Source organism: Notamacropus eugenii, chromosome 1 (genome assembly GCF_028372415.1).
Source record: "Notamacropus eugenii isolate mMacEug1 chromosome 1, mMacEug1.pri_v2, whole genome shotgun sequence".
NCBI classification, from domain to species: domain Eukaryota; kingdom Metazoa; phylum Chordata; class Mammalia; order Diprotodontia; family Macropodidae; genus Notamacropus; species Notamacropus eugenii.
The window spans coordinates 382,287,837-382,308,577 of NC_092872.1; the positions used below are offsets into that span (position 1 = coordinate 382,287,837).

At 41.8% G+C, this 20,741-nt stretch overlaps 1 pseudogene; it reads left to right on the forward strand.

Annotated features, from left to right (window-relative positions):
- Positions 1–917: 917 nt before the first annotated feature.
- LOC140517793 (large ribosomal subunit protein uL24 pseudogene) overlaps positions 918–20,741 on the forward strand; it is a 116,535-nt pseudogene continuing 96,711 nt past the window's right edge.

The window sequence follows — 20,741 nt, forward strand, 5'->3', positions numbered from 1 at the left end:
ATCAAAGGATGGTAGAGGGAGAAAGGAGCTTAGAGGCTTTCAAGTTCAATCCCCTCATTTTACAGATGAGGAAAATAAGGCACAGGGAGATCTAATGATTTGCCTAGGGTCATACAGCTTATATGTTTCAGATGGAATTTGATCCCTGGTTTTCCTGACTCCATGTCCTGAGCCCTACCCACAAAACATTTTTAAAATGTCTCAAACAAGTAAACTATACCATATGAGACAGCAAAGTCTCTTAGGTCCAGAGTAGTCAGGGAAGGTTTCCTAGAGGAAGTGAAGACTGGAGTTGAAGACCTGATAGTATATAGAGAGGAAGAAGAGAGGACATAAAGAGAAACATGTTAGCTAGGGCCCAATGACTGGAAAACATCAGATTTATGCCAACATGGCCAGAGTGCCAGGTTTCTTTGGGGCATCACAGAGTGATAAATTCTTAGAGATACCTGATAGTGAATCCCCTCAACAACATCCTCAGCATTTGTTTATTCACTTGAATATCTCCAGTGATACCCCTTGGACTTGTAAAACAACCTAATTGTCACTTTTAATCCCATCAAGCCTAACTGCCTCTCGGTAGATGCTCCTTGACCAACTCATCGTTCTAGTTCTGCCATTCAGAGACAAGTAGAATAGGTCTAAAGCCCTCCTGTATACGAGTCTCTAAAAGACTGGAAGTCATAGGAAATAAGGCAAGAAAAGGTGGTTTGGGATGCCAGAGTGAGAAACTGAGTCTGATTCAGGGATTAAAACCAAATGCCTGGACCAAAACATCTCACGGTTCTTGCTGAATGAGCGGTTCATCAATTGCAGCTGTCCCGGTCCTGTTTCCTCTCTTTCCTTCCCTGAAACAAGGAGGCCAGAAGGGAGTGTATCTTCATAATCAGATTAGAACCATACAAATACTGGTTTCCATGGAGCTCAAGCCTTGTGTCTGGCACTGCCTGCACTCTCCTGACTCAAGGCCCACATATGCTTCCTGCCACTGCAAGGCTTGTGAGGCCGAGCTGGCCAAGGGAGTGGTGGGGGGAGCTGACTCATTAAGTCGGAGGCGGGGTACACCCAGGCCATACTGGTGCTGGCAGGCTGCCAGGAAACTCAAAAGGCGAAAGCAAACAGGAGACAGGTGAGAATGGGATGAAAGGATTCACAACAAGAGCCCAGCCAAATGTGGGCATTTCAGTGTGGGTTGATCTCAATTCTCAGGGTCAAAGGACTCCAAGTTGTTGATTGGGAGAGATGCTGCTGACACCTGCCTCTAGGTGAGGAGGCGGAAGCAGTTCCGGCTGCTTCAGTGAATCCTGGCTTTCTCCAGGGATTTCCTAATCCCCAGCATTCCTCCTCCCCAACCCCTGCTGCTAGTGCCTTCTCTCAAAAAAAGCACCCTGCCTTTATCTTCTATTGTTGTTTTACTCAGTAGTTCAGTCATGACCTCACAAAACCATACTGTTCATGGGGTTTTCTTGGCAAAGATATTGAAATGGTTTGCCATTTCCTTCTCTAGCTCACTTTGAGGAACTGAGTTAAACAGAATTAAATGACTTGGCCAAAGTCACACAGCTAGTCTGAAGCCAAATTTGAGTTTGTTTCCTCTCATCTCCATCCACTGAGCCAACTAGCTGCCTCCTAGGCAAACAGAGGTTACGTGACTTGCCCAAGGTCACACAGCTAGTAAGTGTCTGAGGTCCAATTTTAACACAAGTCTTTCTTAGTCTAGGCCCAGCACTCTATCCAATGAGCCATCCAACTGCCCCTTATCTTCTACATACTTGTATATGAATTCCCTGATCAAATGTATGCTTCTTGAGAGCACAAAATATTTTGGGTTTTGTCCTTGCATTCACAGTGCTAAACATAGGAGGTGTTGTAATAGCAAGGACCCTGGCACACGCAGGAGGACCTGCTGCACAGGTTCTTAGATCTGCTTTTCTAAAGGAATGCAATTTTTGAGGGGTCAACAATCTACTTATATCAAGCACATATATCATTCACTTAGTTCAAGGGGAAAAGCATCCTGAACTTCAGAGAAAATACCAAGAGAAATAATGACCAACAGACAGAGATGCCAACTATCTGACCATAGATGATACATACATTGTTACCAGAGAGAGAAGCACCAACATCTGGGTTTTCAAAGCCAGGGAGCTCCTTTGTGGCTACTCAGAGTCTCAACTGGCACATGAACCTTCTAAAAAATAAGCCCCAAAGTAAAACCTCACCTCAGAGTGTATATATACAGTTTTCAGAGATGGAGGACACAATCCATGACCCAGTGCCTCATTAGAAGTTAAAAAAGGTATCTGAAGCCTATTAATGAATGGTAAGGTCTTTAACTCTTCCCCCCACCCACCATTAACCTTACATTAACAATACAGGTGTTAAATAATGTTTCCTGATTGATTAGTAAAGAGAGAACTTAGTATTTTTCCTTAACTCTATATTGGATCTACCTGAAAAAAAAATTGTTTGGGATATGATCTGGGGATCATGAGTGGTTGATTGGGATTCTTCAGGTGGTTTATGAGCAGGATTTGATTTTTTTTTTAAGGAATAACAGCCTACTTTTCTAAGAAATGTCACAACTTACAGAGTACTTTCCTCACCACAACCTCAGTGAAGTAGGCAGTAAAAGTATCATCTCCATTGTACAGAGGAGAAAACTGAGGCTAACCAAAGCGAAGTAGGCTGGCTAAGGTCACACAGTCCGTAAGTGGCAGTTCTCTCTGATGTGCTGCTTCTCTTGATATCAGTTGTCTGTGACTTCCAGCATTAGCCTCTTGAGGCATGACCCATTTGTGTATTCCAAGCAATTCAACAAACATTTTCTAAGTGCCTGCTGTCTTCAAAAAGACAAAGACAAAACAAAATCATCTCCAACCACAAGTAGCTTACATTCTACTGAGAAGATAGAAGATGAGCACAGATAAGTATCATATAACGAAGAGAGTGAAGCAGACAAAGGAGAAATCAGTCATAGTGTTCTAAGAAACCTTGAGGATGGAGGGAACACTAATAGCCAGAAGCAAATTGATGGGCCTTTATGGAGAAGGTAGCATCTGAGTTAAACTTTGAGAAAGATAAGGAATCTCAAAGACAGAAATGAGGAAGGCAGATATTCCAGGCATAGGGCATAACTTGTGTGAATACATGGAGATTGGATTTAAATGCCAGATGATGGGATCATGTTTAACCCTAGAAATTAAAGGGAGCCACTGAAGATTTTTGAGCAGTAACCTGGTCAAACTCACAGGACACAAATATATGTTGGTAGGAGGACAGATCAGGAGAGAAAAAAATGGAGGTAAGCAGCCAAATGAGGATGCCAGAGCAATAGCATGGGTAAAAAGTGGTACACCAGTAGTGTAGTGGTCATGTACATGGAGAGAAGAGAGCAGATGGGAACAGCGGTGTGGAGGTACGTTCATCAAGATTTGGCAACTGGTTAGATTTGGAGCATGAAGAAGAAAGAAGAGCTAAGGATGACTCAGAGGTTACAAATATGGGAAACCAGGCAGATGATGGTACTCTTGACAAAAAAAACAATCCATATATTTGGTATTTGTCTTTGCAGAGAAGATAATTGAAACCACAGGGGCACATGAGGTTACTAAGGGAGAGAGCACAGAAAGGGAGAAGAGGGCCCCACAGAATCTTGAAGGATATCTATGCTTAAGGGAGAGGGAGAGGGATGGCAATCTAGTAGAAAAAAAATGAGAATGAACAGTCAGACACGTAAGAGGAGATTCAAAAGAGGTAAGAGTCAAGGGAGCCCAGGGTGGGGTTAGGGGCAGGGGGACAGGGAATGATACACAAGAGAAAAGGGTGGTCAGTAGGGTCAAAAGTTAAGGAAAAATAAGGAATACAGTAAGAAAAGGACTAAGGACTAAAAAAAAGACCATCAGATTTAGCAGTTAAGAAATCTTTGGCAACTTCTAAGAGACCGTTTCAGTAAAATAATAGGGTCAGATGTCAGATGTCAATGAATTGAGAAATGAGTGGGTGTTGAGAAAGTTAAGGCAACGCATATGGATGGTTCTATCTAGGAGTTTATCAGCGAAAGGGAAAAGAGCTATAGGATAATAGCTTGAGGACATAATAGAGTCCAGTGAAAGTTTGTTTTCTTAAGGAGAAATGCCAATGTATATGCTTGCAGGCAAGGAGGAATGAGCCAATAAAGAGAACGGGGATTTAAAAAAGGCTGTGAAGGATACAGACAGAATGGGAGACAGACAGAGACAGAGAGAGACAAATATGAGAGAACAGAAAAACAAAGAGAAAGACAAGACAGAGATACAGACAGAGACAGATGGTCAGGCAGACAGAGAGGAAAAGTAGAGGGATTCATGCTGGCCATAAGAAGGCCTGTCTCTTCTTTGAAGGCTGGAGCAAAAGGAAAGGATGCAGATGAAGATGTAGACAACCTTTGATGTACGTAGTGGAGGTAATGGTACTTGAAACAAATCCCCTCAACTCAGAAAATAGGTGAGGTCATCTACTGAGAGAGAAGGAGGTAGCGTTGGGTCAGAGTTGACAAGTGGCTAAAGGCAAATGCCTCTAAAAGTAAGGATGAAAAGTGAGCTTAGGACAGGTTCTTAACCTTTTTGTATGTCACAGATTACTATAGCAATCTGGTAAAGCCTATGGACCTCATCTCAGAATTTTTTTAAATAATTGATGGAAATACAAAATTCAATTTGAAGTTAGTGAAAATAAAGATGTATTTTTCCCAACCAAGTTCATGGACCCCCTGAAATCTATCCACAAAAAACTACATTAACCCTGTGGACCAAGAGTTAAGAACCCTAGGTTTAGGGGGAATAAAACAAGGAGAGAAGGAAAAAGAGATGCTGTGAAATGTTCAAGGTTCAAGACCATGGAGGTAAAAATTATTTGGGATAACAGGAAGGTATGTTTGCCCCTTAGTGGCTAAGGTAGAGTAGTGATGTAACTCGTGGGAAATGAGCAGATTAATGGCCCAAGAGGCTAGGCTACCTGAGAGGATATAAGTATAGGCATCGAAGTCTGCTAGGAGGAGTACAGAATTGGGGTAAAAAGAAAATCTGAGAACATAGAGAGTGATAGATAACAGATACAAAGATAAGGACAAGTTGATACAGACAGAGGGAGTGAACTTCAAAAGAAGAGAGGTTACCTAGTGACAGGGTCAGAGTCAGGGTCTTGAAGGGCTGGGGGTGAGGAGAAGGGAGGAGACAGGAGCATGCTAACTCTTCCCCTTGCTTGGTGTATCAGTCAGCATTGGAAAAGATAGCAATGAAACATAGTAAGCACTTGATAATTTGTTTCCATTTTATTAATTCACCCATTCCCTCATTGGTCCCTCTCTATCATGATCCTTATAAAGGACTATTGCCAAAACAGGAAGCCTGCAGAAGTGGTGCCTAGGAGGGTCCTGCAGTGAAGAAGACAGACCTCTGGTCTGTGGTAAAACATGGCCAATCAAGTCCACTGCTTCTTTCCACCTTAAGCCTAGTAAAGGGTTAAGATTGTGGCAGAGACCAGGGTGGCAGTGGTCCTCTCCCCATACAGGTGGTTGCCCACAAAATCTGTCTAGAAGTCCTCTCCAAAAACAGTCATCTTGGTGCCTTTCTTCCTATTGAAATCAGCAAATTTAGTGCTAGAAAAGAAGTCTGGACAGATTCCCTAGGGCAGCCAAAGTCCATTGTTGGCGCTGGAAGCAATAAACATGAACAAAGACTATAAAAGTCCCCTTTACTGTTCCCACTGTGGACACATCTGGCATGATTCAAGGAGAGCACATAGGGAAATGTCCTGCTAATATACTCCTTTTCACAGAATGAAGAAAATAAAACTTTATGGACAAAGGAAACCCGTTTTGAGCTACTATTCGCTGTGTCCCATCGCCAGATCTTTTAAGAGGGTTTTCAATTATGTATAGGTTAACACTCACAATCCCCTCCGGACATAGGCAGGTGAAAAGCTTAATTTTCTCCACCAACAGAGGAGAAAATGGAGGCAGAGAGATGGTGATGGTGTATTGGCCAGGCCTGCATTCACAGCTGGGCTTAGAAAAGAGAATCAAATGCAGCCAAACCAACCAGAAATGCGTAACAGACAAAGGAACAACTGATCAGAAACAAGTTATTGACTGATTTAAACTGGTTATTTATTCTTGTTGAGCTGAGTTAAACTGTCTCCTTTTCAAAGGAGTCTGATGATGGTGACAAATCCTACCACTAGGTCACAGAACACTCAGTCCAGCAAAGCCACTTTGACCAAGTCACTTCCACTCTGTGAACATTAGTTTCTGTAAAATGAAAGGGTTGATTAAATGATGACTGAGGTCTCTTCCTCTTCTAGCTGTAATGTCCTAGGAGTCTGATTCTGTTTAGCCTATGACTATCTAACCAAATTCCTGTAAGATAGTTTGCACTGGCTGCTTCCTCTTGTGTCTTCACAACCCACTCACTCTTCAATCTCTTTCTATCAGAGAGGACTTTCTACTGAATACTGAAACCATTGTCTCTGAGTTCACCAGTAACATCCTAATTTTCAAATCCAATGTACTTTCTTCAGTCTATGGTATGTGACACTATTGACCCAACCCAGTCCTGTATTCTCTCTCTTCTCTCAGCTTCCATGACATTGATCTTTCCTGGTTTCTCAATCTCTCTCTCTCTCTCTCTCTCTCTCTCTCTCTCTCTCTCTCTCTCTCTCTCTCTCTCTCTCTCCCTCTCGTTCCCCCCTCATTCTCTTCCCTATTTCCACCCAGTTTCTGGACCCTAATTGCTTGGTCCTGTGATGCCTGCTTTGGCCCTGTCTGTCTTAGTTAACTATCTCCACACTCAATCATAAGCTCTACTTTTAGACCCATACATCTTCTTGATACTGTAGAGTTACGTGTCTTGTCCCCTGGATTTGGGACCCTTGCTAGCTCTTTGCTGATCTATTCTAGTTAACTATGACCCCTTGAATTCGCAAAATGATATATTAGTTTCCGTCGAAGCTAAGAAGCTTGTATCCAACAGGAAAACCGAAGTTCCAGGGCATAGTAGAATCATGAGTCTAAAACTGAAAGGGAATTTAAAGCCCACCCAGCCCAACCCAACCCCCTGAAGTTAAAACTGAGGAAACTGAGGCCTAGGCCTAAGTAACTTAACCAAGGTCGTAGGTAGGAAATGTAGCCAATGAAAATTCTATGCAAAGCTGAAGTACAACAGGGATGGGGAGCAGCGGGGGAGGAGTAAGGTTTGGTCATCCTTCCAAAGTGATATCATAGGAATAATTTTCCAGTTCAAGAAAATGACTTAATGAGTTGAAATCCAACCTACTTGGCCATACTTCCTATTTTTTTAACAGTTTTTTTCAAATCTTACTGTCCCTCCCCTCCTCAAAACCAGCAGATTTAAGAACTTTATATATAGTATTTCCTTAATTCTTCACCACAGCCACGTGAGACAACCAGATGAGGTCCTTAAAGGGCCCTCCCAAACCACCTCCTCCTCCCTTTCCCCCCCAGATCAATCAGTGAAGTAAGATCGTAAATAATTGGGCCTCTGTGACACATTCCCCTTTCATATCCACAGCAATAGACAGCTATCTTGCAAATGCTAAGTTATGATGATGACCTGGCGTCCAGCTCCAGAGAAAGACGCTGGCTCACCTTCCTTGCAGACAGCATGGATGATAACAAAGGGAATGGACACAATGACTAGCTGAGGAAATTGTCTTTGCTTCTAAAGTGGAGCCCTCCCCTTGCTCCTCAAAGCTTGTTCGATTGTGAAATGTGGCTTTCATTTCATTACAGTGGGCCCTGGTGGTTCTGGGGCAGAATTTTAGCCTCCCACAAGGGAGATCTAAATTGGATTACAGTGGAAGGGAGACATTGAGCAGCAGAGCAGTGAATAGAAGGGGAGGTTAGCAGTGGCAGGAGTTGGGTTTCCAGGCCTCAACTCTGCTCTAAACTCACTGCGTGACCTTCGCAGAGTCTCAGTTTCCTTATCTGTAAAATAAAGGATAGATTGTGACCCTCAGAGACAAGCTTCTTGGTTTACGAAAGAATTTCACCACCACCACCCTCAACCATTCTGTGAAACAGATGAGGAAACAGATGAGAGACCCTTCTATCCCATTGTGCAGATGAGAAAAGTAAGGCTAGTTTGCATGCCCAGGGTCAAATAGCCAGCAAACATCAAAACTGGAATTTTAATCCAGGTCTTCTAATCTCATCTCCAACATTCCTTTCATGGCCCCATTCTATTCATACAAACCACTAGGCCTCAGTTGCTGACTTTGCGTTATATATCCCTCCTTTACTAATCCAGATTGTTTGGAATACAGAAAAGTGAGATTTGAACCCATAGCTCCTGATTACAAATCTAGTGCTCTTTTCATGGCCTCATGCTGTCTGTTCTATTTATTGGCAGTTGCTCCAAGTATCAGAAAGCTTCTATTGTAATATATCAGAGTGGACAGAGATTGGAATTGAAGCCAGGAGACCTGAGTTCAAATCTCACCGTTGCTACCTATGTGACCTTAGGGAAAAACACTTCATCTGTCTCATCATTTGTTAAATGAGGTGTTTGGACTAAATGATCCCAAAGGACTCTTCCAACTCTAAAATCCCATGATCAAGTGTCTCACTGTCAGCAGCACTTTGTCCTTGGGAACAGGCTGAGAGGCAACATGAAATCCTTACTTCCTGGTGACTCTAAGGATCAGTGTTATAGTTCACCCTGCCACCTGCCAGTGATTAGCAAGAGACAGGATAATCTCAGCAGTGCAAACTCAAAAACCTATGTTGCACATGGAAGACCAATATCCAATGAGCCAAGATGAGGGATAGGTGGTTCAAAGCTCCAACAGAATTCAAAGTTGAGAGAATTTGTCTGAGATTAGTGTGCTAAGATATAGGACATATAAGAAAATGACCATAATATCCAGGTCCTTTCTGAAAACTTTGGCCTTTTTATTTGAAAAAGTGTATATGTATATGTGTGTCCCCCAAGTCCAGCCCCTACCTTCAACTCACTCTGGCCCTGGACAGGTCTAGCCCTCTGAGTTATGTGACCTGAGGAGATGGTTTTATTGTTGCATTTGTCAGAGGGCTTGGTTTGACAGGCCCAAGAACGAGTCACTAGGACACAGAGAAGATTTCAGACTGAGGTTTGCCTGAGAAAAAGGTGGCCCACACTCAGGTTTCCCTATGTACCTCCATTAAGCTTCCTCCCAGAAGCCATCACTATATAAAGAAAATTGCAGATGAAATAAGGAAATCTTCAAAGAAGCCAGTTGTCCCAGATTTGTGGCCCTGTATTAAATGCACTGAGTTCGCTGTGCAAGTTCCCATAATTGGCTAAGAAATCACAGTGACGGGTATTTCGCTCAGCTGAGTAAGACAAAAAGGACTTGAAGCCCTGGAACACCAGCTTTTCTCATGTGTCTCCCCAGGGTAACCTGAATATTTGCTGCTGCACAAAGTGTATGACTGTCCCAATTTGCTGTGTGTGGTTCAGAGACAGGCCACCATAGGAAATACTCTGAGTCCACCAATACCATGTCAGTAAAAAAAACTCTTCCTTTTGGATAGAGAACACTCCAACAAATCTCTGAAAAGAATTTCTAGTCTCTGATCCCTTAGTCTCCTCATACACTGTGACTACCCTGTTCCTCTTATTTAACTTTGGCTCTTACTTTGCGACTTCCCCTTCCAATTCCATGTGCATATGCAGCTTAATTAAGTAAGTAGTTGGTCATCTTGATGCCCCATTCTGATCCCCTAATCAGATAGATTCTGTGTCTTCCCATAGAGATCCTGGATTCAAATTCAGGATCTTCTATTTACTACTTGGATAACCTTAAGTAAATTGCTTAACACTTATAGTCCTCGGTTTTTTCCCATCTGTACAATTAAAAGTTTAGATTAAGTAGCCCTCTAAGATCCCTTTTAGCTCTTAATCTATGATGCTTCTAAGAGTTTAAATCAAAGGATTGAATACTTCAAGGGTCCTTGAATTTCATCTAACCCCTCAGTTTATAGATGGAGAAATTAAGGCCTAGGGAAAGGAAATAGAGGTGACATAACTACTAAGTGGTATTACCAGGGTTCAAATCTAGGTCTTTGGCTTTAAATACAATGCTCTTTCCCACAAGATAAAGTTAAGACACAACATCAGCCTGGCATTCCAAACCCCCCACAATCTCTCACAACCTGCCTTTCTACTTTAATTGCCCTCCTCCTGACCATCAGACATCCTCCAACTGATCCAAACACCACTGTTGCTCAAACAGACCATGCCTTCTCACCACTCTCTCAACCAAGAATGAAAAAAAAAAACCTGCATGCTTGACCACATGTTACAAACATCTTTGTAACATGTAGTCAAGCAAAACATATCCCATGTTGGCCATATCCAAAAGGAATATATATATACACATAAATGTATATATACACACATATATGTGTATGTATATATACACACATGTACACATGCATTCACACATGTGTATATGTATACATATATGGGTATAAATATACCTAAGCATGTATACATATAGACACACATATAGTCATATATATTTACACAAATATACATGCAGGTGTATACACACACACACACACACACACACACACACACACATATTCTCTAGGGTGTATGGGGTATTCAAGGAAGATTGACACCTCTGGTATGGGAGTTTGCTGAGTCCTTTTCAGGTCTGCTCATCCACTTTTGGTGTCTACCTGGCACTCAACTCTCACCTGTGACTCCAATGAGTTGTAGCATGTCTAGCAGCCACATACCTTTAAACTGTCTCAGCAGATGGGCCAAACCTGGTTGAGAGTAACCAACAGACCCCAAACCTGTCCCTGAGTTAGCGTGTGTCTCCCCAAGCATGAGAAGATTTCCACCAGCAGAATGGAAGGATGAGAACAGTTTGTTCCAATGGTCATGAAGGAGGCTGAAGCAGGTGCTATGGAGTGCTTAGAGCTTGGTGTTATGACAATCAAAATAGGGCCTGCCCATTAAGGGAAGTTTGATTAGAGAGGGCCGAGCCTTTTCTTAATGAGGTGCTGGTTCTCAAGTATTGTGATGCTCTCTGGCTCTAAAAAACTTGTAAATAATCTGAGTTGAGGTTTTACTTTGGGGCTTAGTTTTTGCAAAAAGGTTTGAGTGCCAGATGAGAACTCTGGGAAGCAGCTAAGGAGCCCCCCAGCTTTGAGAACCCAGATGTTGTGCTTCTGTCTCTGATAACTATGGTCAGACAGTTGTCTGTTGAATTCAGGCAGAGGAAGCCATGTCTGTTGATCTTTTGATTTCTCTGTATTTTCTTTGAAGTTCAGGGTGCTAATTCCCCTGAATTAGGTGAATGATATACGGGCTTGATTGAAGGAATGATACATGTGCTTGATTAAAGTCATTGTCAACCCCTTGAAAGTTACATTCCTTTTATGAATGCAGATCTAAGAACCAGTGATAGCAGGCCCCCCCCATGTATGTTGGGGTGCTTACTGATATACTTGGTCAAACATCCATGACACCAAAGTCATCCATTGCATCTCAGGACATCACTGGTCACCTTGACTTTTGTCTTGCTGCCGGACTTCAGTGACTTTGGAACAGAACATGAGGCTGACTGATAACTTTGTGCAACTCTGCCTAACTTAAATCCAATTCATGCATGATTCAAGACATCATTGGTCCTCTTCTAAAATGAAGGACAACAATATATATGCTAGCTAAACTTTTACCCAACCCAACCTGTATTTTTCTTTGAGGCTTTGTTTGTAGATGTTTTTGGAGTCATTTTCTTCTGGATTTGTGCCTTGAGTGTCCCCATCAACATAATAGCTTTTTATTATAAGATTTTTTTTGCTTGCTCATTCTTCCAGGCTACTTTCTGACTTTGAATATAATGCTAGGATCAGACTCTTCATACTTTTGGAGGGAAGGTCTAGAGCCAGAGGTGGGGAGCCTATGATCTCAAGGTCATATGTAGCCCTCTTGATCCTCAAGTGCAGCCCTTTGACTGAATCCAAACTTCACAGAACAAATCCCAAGAATTTGTTCTCTATGACTTGGACTCAATCAAAAGGCCATATCCAGGGACTTAGAAGGTCATATGTGGCCACAAGGTCACAGGTTCACTCCTGAGAATCTGGGCTGTCTTGCTGCTGTGTTCTTGAGGTACTATATGTTTTATTATTCTATGATCTCAGGGAAAGCTTAGGTGGGGGACCTACAAGTTTTCGATGCTCCCAAAGTAAGTCTGATGCAGAGTAAATTCTGATTTCTGGTACCTTGGTCTGAACTCTTAGAGTTTCTGATTTAGGTGTGAGCTGGACTAAGCCATTGTTGGCTAGATGGGAAATGTTGCTGATTCCCAGTGATGGAAAAACAAAGTTCTCTTTATTCTGGAATTCCTGCCTTAGTCATTCCTCTCCAGGTTTCAGACTGGTCTCTAAAGTGGAACTGAAATCCTGCTCTGCTCCTGGGATGAGAGTCACACTACTGCTTCTAGTTCCTAAAAATGATTTTTGCTTGGTTAACTATACAGCAGATGCAAATACTCTTTCCCCTACAAGGCCACCCCTTGGAGCAGATCCCTTTTTCTGATGGATAGAGTAGACTGGGAATTAGGAAGACCTGCTTTCAAATCCAGCCTCAGAAACTTACTAGTTATGTGAATCTGGGTAAGTCACTTATCTTTGTTTTCCTCAGTTTCCTCAACTTGGGATAATAATAGCACCTACCTCCCAGTGTTGTGAGAATCAAAAGAGATAATCTTTATAAAATATTCTTAGCACAGTATCTAGCACATAGTAGACTATATAAATGCTTGTTCTTTTCCCCTTGTTCCCCCTATCCACCCTGGAATAAGGTAGTGAACAACAGTGCTGCCAGTTAAAGCCTGTTCTCATAATAGTGCCCCAATATGGGTCTATGACCACCTCTTGCCCTGGTGCACAGCCTCTCCCTTCAACTAGAGTGCTCAACCCACTCCTAGCCTGATCCCATCCATCCCTAGTCTTCACTGTGATTTTTTTCTTGGATTTCCCCATCAGTATTTGGTTTAGTATATTTTCTAAATCTGTTTGGAAGAATTATTGGGACTTTTGAAGAGGAGGAGCTCAGCTATATTTCTTCGACTTTACCTTATATCTCATACTTTCAATTCTCTATTCCAGGGCTTCTTAATCTGGGGTCTGTTATCTTAAAAAAAATACTTTTTTTGATAACTGTATCTCAATATGATAGGTTTCTTGTGTGGTCCTATGCACTTTATTTTATGCATTTAAAATCAGTATTCTGAGAACAGTCCAGAGGCTTCACCAGATTACCAGAGAGATCCATGGCAAAAATGGTTAAGAACTCTTGCTCTAGATTTTTGCTTATTCTACCCCTGCCTATTCAATTCCTGTACATTCTTCAAGACCCAACTAAAGTACCACTTCCACCATGAAGCTTTTTAGTCCCCTCTGTAATTCCTACCTCAAGCTCACAGCTCTCTCTCCCTATTCTGAATTTATATACTTACTATGAGTGTCATCCATAGTAGAGGGAAAATGAAAGAGAGAAGGAGGAATTGTATTGGAACCTGTCCCCTGAAACAGCCCCTCCCAGTGAGACATGTGCTCTGGCCCTTTACTAGAAGGATAGGCATAAACAGAGACTTCTGACATCAAGGGACCATTCCAGTCAAAAAAAAAAAAAAACCATGATGATGAGAAACATCATTAGGTTATCTAATCTATATCAGTCTTCTGTAAAATGCCAAGGACCAACAGACCCAACATGTCTTTCAGGGAGCCACAGTGCACATTTCACTAGAAGGGGACCTTCTCCATGGGAAGTGCACCAACCCAGCCTCCCTGCTGCATATTTTGAGGTGGACAAATGGACAAGTTTTGTGGACGTCCTATGGATCAGTCATTTTCCCAATTAGATTGAACTCCTAGAAGGCATGTGTCTTTGTCTTATATTTAGTAATACCACCACCCCCTACTATTCTAAGCAGTTAGTAGTGCTAAGTAATTGTTGTTACTACTGGTAATAATAATAGCTAAAATTTATATAGTGCTTAAAGGTTTACAGAGTGCTTTGTAGTATTATCTCATTCTAGCCTCACAACAAACTGAAGAGGTAAGTGCTATTGTTATCCGTATTTTATAGATGAAGAAACTGAGATAGACAGGTTGAGTGACTTGCCCAGAGTCACACAGCTAGAATGTCTAAGTTTGTATTTGAATTCAGAACTTCCTAACTCCAGATCTGGGGATCTATCCCTCTATCCATTGTGCTAATTAGCTATGAGAACATGAGCAAGTAACTTCCCCTCTGATCCTTGGTTTCCTCATTTGTAAATAGAGACAATATTTGTAATGTTTTATCATGGATTTATTGTGGGTTTAACCTTTTATAATCCTTAAAGTGCTCAGTCTTGCTCCTGACTGATTGCAACCTGATCAGATGTCCATGCCACCCCAAATAGTATGCCCACATATCATTGTTTTCTGTAGAGAGTCAGAAGACCCAGATTTAAGAACTGGATCTGTTACTCTCTCACTGAGTGGTCTTGAAGAATTTATTTGCTTTTTCTCCATGTCAGTTTTGTCCTCTAGAAAATAAGGGAGTTAAGAGAGGTATTATAGGTATGGTAAAAACAACAACAACAACAAAAAACATATTGGATGTGGTGTCAGAGAACCTGGGATCAAATCTCAGCTCTACTATTTACTGTTTGTGAGATCTTAGGCAAGTCATTTTACCTTTGTTGACCCTGATTTCCTCATTTGATGAACTAGGTGATATCTAAGGCCCATTTCAATTATAAATTCCATGGTCCTATAACCTTTAAGGTTCAACTCAGCTTGATGATAAAGAATTTACTAAGGACTTACTGTGCACAAAACACTATCCTAAACATTGAGGATACAAAAAGAGTTAGTCTATTTTTGAAGGTGTTATTTTCTTCAGCATTTTTTTGGGTCTCCTTTAGCAAGGTGTTGACCTGCTTTTCATGCTCTTCTTGCATCTCCCTCATTTCTCTTCCCAGTGTTTCCTCCACCTCTCTAACTTGATTTTCAAAATCCTTTTTGAGCTCTTCCATGGCCTGAGTCCATTGAATATTTATTTTGGATGTTTGGGATACAGAAGCCTTGACTTTTATGTCTTTCCCTGATGGTAAGCATTGTTCTTCCTCATCCGAAAGGATGGGAGGAGATATCTGTTCACCAAGAAAGTAACCTTGTATGGTCTTATTTTTTTCCCCTTTTTTGGGCATTTTCCCAACCAGTTACTTGACTTTTGGGTCCTTTGTCAAGAGTAGGGTATACTCTGAGAATCTGTGAGATCTCAGTTCCTCCAAGGTAGCACAATCAAGTGTGTACTGGTCTGGACGCAGAGAGGGATTTTTGTGCCCAGAATCTTAGCAGATACCTCTCCATAGCCACTTGGCCTCCAGTTCCACTAAGTCAGCACTGGGGGCTGATTTTCAGATAAGCTGGATGGTCAGGGCCACCATTCAGTCTGAGACAAAGGCCAGCTCTGCCAGGGCCTTCACCCAGGGCTGAGGTAAGACTCAGCAAAGTCAATGCCCCCAGGGGTTTTTACACTCCAACAATGGAGCTTCTATACAGGCTGCTGTGCAGACTCTGTGGCCGCTGCCTGCTGCTAGAGCTATGGGAAAGCCCTTCTCCCTTCCTGGCCAGCTGATAAAACCCCATCACTGACCTTTGGTGCCTGTGGGCCGAAGGATCTAAGGACCCGCTACTGTGACTGGAGATTCCGCCCCTAAGGTGTCCTCCTCCCAGAGTCTTGTCACGCTGGGCCACTTGGCCAAGGCTGGGCTGGGCTCTGCGCTCAGCTCTGCGTCTGGCTCAACCAATGTTTCCATGGGCCTTCCAGGTCACCGTGGGCTGGAAATCTCCTCCACTCTGTTGTTCTCCACTTCTGCTGCTCCAAAATTTGTTGAGAGTCCCTCTCTACAGGTATTTTATGGGCTGTGGGGAGGATCCTGCATAAGTGTGTCTTTGTAGTCTGCCATCTTGGCTCTGCCTCGAGGATACAAAAAGAAAAGCTAAACAGTCTGTAGTCTCAAGAAGCTCACATTATAATGAAGACAACCTATAAGAAGGATTTCAATTGTAAGTTGGATGGAAGGGACTCCTGGTCCTTAGGATGTGACAGCAAAACAGATGGCAATGCCTCTTCTTTAATGTCATTTCCCTGATAAAATCATATCAGTTTCTAATGGTGAACCATTTGATAGTGCCAAGGTCTTTGGTACTGAGAGCTCTCTTTTCAGAATCAATCAATTGATAGATGTTTAAGTGCCTAATATGTTTCAGGCATCATGCTAAGTGCTGGGAATACAAAGAAAGTTAAAACACAGCCCCCACTCCCAAATGAATCATAGTCTAATGGGAGAGACAATGTATGAGTAGCAAGATATATGTAGGATGAATTGGAGAAGATCCATAGAGGGAAGGCACTAGAATAATGGGAATAGAGAAAGGCTTCTTGTAGATGATAGGATTTTAGCTGGAACTTAAAGGAAGCCAGGAGGTAAAGATGAGGAGGGAGAGAATTCCAGGCATCAGGGACAACTAATAAAAATACCTGAAGTAGGGAGATAGAATATGTATGAGAAACAGCAAAGAGACAATTATTCCTCAGATCATAGAGTAATCTAGGAGGAGAAGTGGTCTAAAATGTAAGAAGACTGGAAAGGGGGAGACATATTATGAAGGGCTTTAAATGCCAAATGGATAATTTTGTATTTGATCCTGGAGGTAATAAGGATCCTCTGGAATTTATTTAGTAGAGGTTGGCATAGTCAGACCTTCACTGTAGGAAGATCACTTTGGCAGCTGAAAGGAGGATGGAGGGAAGTAGGGAAAGATTTGTGGCAGGTAGACCAACCAGAAGGCTATTCCAATATCCCAAGTGTGAGATGATGAAGACCTGCATTAAGGCTGCTGGAGTCTGTCTCCAAGAAGAGAAGGGGACATATAAGAGATATAAGAGAAGGTAAAGTTGACAGGTCCTAGCAGCAGATTAGATACGGATGGGGAAAGGAGAAGTAGAGGATGACATCTAGCTTGCAAGCCTGAGTGACTGGGAGCATGATGGTACCTTCCCCAGTAATAGGGAACTTAGGAATAGAGGAGGATTTGTGGCAAAAGACAATAAGTTTAGATGTGGATATGTTGAGTTTAAGATGTCAATGGTATGCTCAGGTCAAGATATTCAATAAGCAGTTGGAGATGCAAAACTGGAGGTCAGCAGAAAGGTTAGGGCTGGATAAGTAGGTTTGAGAATCATCAGCATAGATATGACAGTTGAATCCATGGGAGCTCATGTGATCACCATGTGAAATGGTATAAGGAGAAGAAGGCTAGGACAGAGCCCTGTGGGAAACACATAATTATTGAGCAAGACCAGGATGAAGATCCAGCAAAGGATACTGAGAAGGATTGATTGGACAGGAGTAGAACCAGGAAAGATCAGTGTTATGGAAATCTAGAGAGAAGAGAACTTCAATAAGAGGGTGATGACAGTGTAAAAGGATAAAAAGAAGTCAAGGAAGTGGAAGATTAAGAAAAGTTACCAGATATGGCAATTTAGAGATCTTTAGAAACTGGAGAGAACAGTTTTGGTTGAATGATAAAATCAGGAGTCAGACTGTAGAGAGTTAAGAAAAGAGTGAAAAGGAAAGAAGTAATGATACCTATTCTAGGTGACCTCAAGTAGTTTAGCTAGAAAAGTAAAAAGAAATATGGGATGATAGCTATCAGAGATGGATGGATCAAGTGAGCATTTTTGAGGAGGGGGAAGAGATGGACATGTTTGTAGACAGTAGGGAAGCAACTAGTAGACAGAAAGAGACTGAAGAGATGTAAGAGATGTGTTGATGCATGAGGCAATCTGGTGGAGAAGATTGGATAGAATGGGATCACATGCAAAAAGAGGGATTTGTCTTAGCAAGGAAGAGAATCACCTCTTCAGAGACAGGGGTCAAGGAAGAAATGGTGGCAGAAGGCATCTAGGAAATTTGATTTGAGGATAAGAGGAGAAAAGGAAGCTGAATGTAGCTGTAGCGTCCGCAGGAGCAGTTTCCAGACTCTATCTCCACTGGGACTGCTTCTCAGGATGATGGCCATGGGCACCAGAAAGGAAGCATTGCTATTCCCAGGGCTCTTAGATGTGGGTTGTCTCTATGAGGGTCTGAGGGGACATGTTGGTCAAGGTGATGGTGGTGGCACATGCTGCCTCCTATCTTCTCCCCAGGGTCCCTTGCTGTTTCCACTAATCTGGTTTGCTTCTCCTGTGGGTGGAATTTGGTTGACAGTTGGTTTCGGATGGTTGGTCCCTTTACCTCTTCATAGATGGTTGTGAAAGCCAATCTGGGAGCTGAATCAGCAGTCACTCCCAGGATGTCTGTACTTACCTTATAACATCCTTGCCCTCTGAATAACCACACTTACCTTCCTCTGGAGGTACCAGAGGGAATGTTGAGCTCACTCACTGTTTCCAAGCTCTACAGCAAAACTAGTCTCATACAGCCTATAAGGAAAGGAATTGGGATGGGGTGGCCAAGGGTGAATGTAATAATGATGACTTTCAGTGCATGAGGGATTATGCCCAGCTACTCTCCACTAAGGAAAGAACAAAAGGAAATCTATTAAAGTAGGGCAAGGGTGATTTAGATAGGATGTTCTGACATTTCTCACTCTAATTCTTTTTCAGAGTAGAACAGGCTATCAAGGCAGATGAAAGAAATCTTTTCTTGGGAATCATTAAATGTGGGGGACTGGAAATCTCATCTTTTCTGGGATGAAGAGCATATGGTCCAGAGGCAGGAGGGGTAGACAAGAGATGAACCTCCCCTCCTCTGGACCATCAGATTCAGTAATTGACCCTGGCTTTGCTATACTCCACGCTGTGAGCTCCCTTTTCACTCTAATGTCTCATGGTCTATATTCTAAGGTTCCATCCAGGTATAACATTCTACAATTCTCTGATTTTATGTTTTGGTCAAAACTGTACCTCAGATAAAACATTTTTAGCAATTGAGTTCTCTGGAATCACAAACAGGACTGGAAACATTCTATTTCTCGCTTCCTTCTTCCCAGGCATTCAGTTGAAAACAGAATGTCCCTTGTCAGTTGTAGAGAGCTCTTTCAGGTTTCTACAAGGAAGATCCTTTTATTTCCAAGTGATTCCAACAACCCCAGCCTTGGTACACCTTGTATCCTTAGAGGAGCTCCCCAAATCTTACAAGGTAGGGGGAGGGACTGAGTTTTCAAGTGAAGTTGTTCCTGGAAGAAGGAAAGAGAAACAGAGCATGAACTGCTCAATAGCTTCCTTGGGGGACTGGCTAGCCATGGAACAGAAATAATGTGACTCACTAAGCAAGACATGTTTGTGGTTCTGGAAAGCTTGATCCCTCAAAATGTTGCATTTAAAGCGCAATGGTCACCAAAACCTAGATTCACAGAATTACGGACTATTATAGCCAGAAGGGACTTACAAATCAATCAACAAGCATTTATTAAGTGTCTACTATGTGTCAGCCACCACACCAGGTGCTGGGAATACAAAGACATGAAAGTCCACTAGGATCATATATTCTAAAAAGTACAAACATGTATGCACATAAGTATATATGAAAGATGTACCAAGTAATTGGAGCTGGGGCATCACCAGCTGGGGAGCTCAGGAAAAGACATCGAATGTCATCACTGGAAACTAGATTATAACATAAAAACATGTAATTCAATTCAATAAAAATTTATTAAGCAGCTACATATTGCTAAGCACTACAGATACTAAGATAAAACCAAAACAGTTCTTGCTCACAAAGAACTAATATTTTCCTGGGGGAAAATAATACGGACATAGGTAAGTGTATAGACACAAATATATATTTGTGTACACATGTGTATGCATATGTGGTATCATATATATTGTGTTATTCATATGTTATTATATAATATATATTATATGTATTATATTATGCAATAATATAAAAGTATATTATATTGTATATAATTTTATATTATAAAATATTATATATTATAAAATTATATATAATACATAACAAATAATACATAATTATATATAATATATTATAAAATATATGTATTATATTTACATATATTATATTAAATATAATAAAAATGCAAAGAAATTTTGGTTGGGGAGAAGAACACTGGGATGAGCAGGAAAGGATTCCCCTGGGAAGTGGTACCTGAGCAGTGTTTTGAAGGAAGCTAAAAATTCTACAAGGCAGAGGGAAGGAGGACAAGCATCCTAGGCATCATGGGTACAAAGTGTATGTGTTTGTCCTTTGTTGCTGAAGAAGACCACACCATCAGAGAAATGATGACATGACTTGCACTTAACTTTTGTTTTTGAGTGAGGGAGGGCTGTACAGGTTACCAGCCTCACTTCTCATCCAGAGCCATCTGATTCCAGTGACCAGATATTCATCAGTATGACTGGAGATGACCCAGGATGAGGCAATTGGGGTTAAGTGACTTGCCCAAGGTCACATAGCTAGTGAGTGTCAAGTGACTCCTGCATTGGTGCTCTATCCACTGTACCACCTAGCTGCCTCAGGGTTCAAAGTAGGAAGGATGGAATATCATGGATGGGAAATAGCAAGTAGCCCAGGTTGGATTGAACATCGAGTATATAATGGAGAGTAATGTGTAAGCAACTTAGAAGAATTGGTTAAATTGACAACGTGAAGGG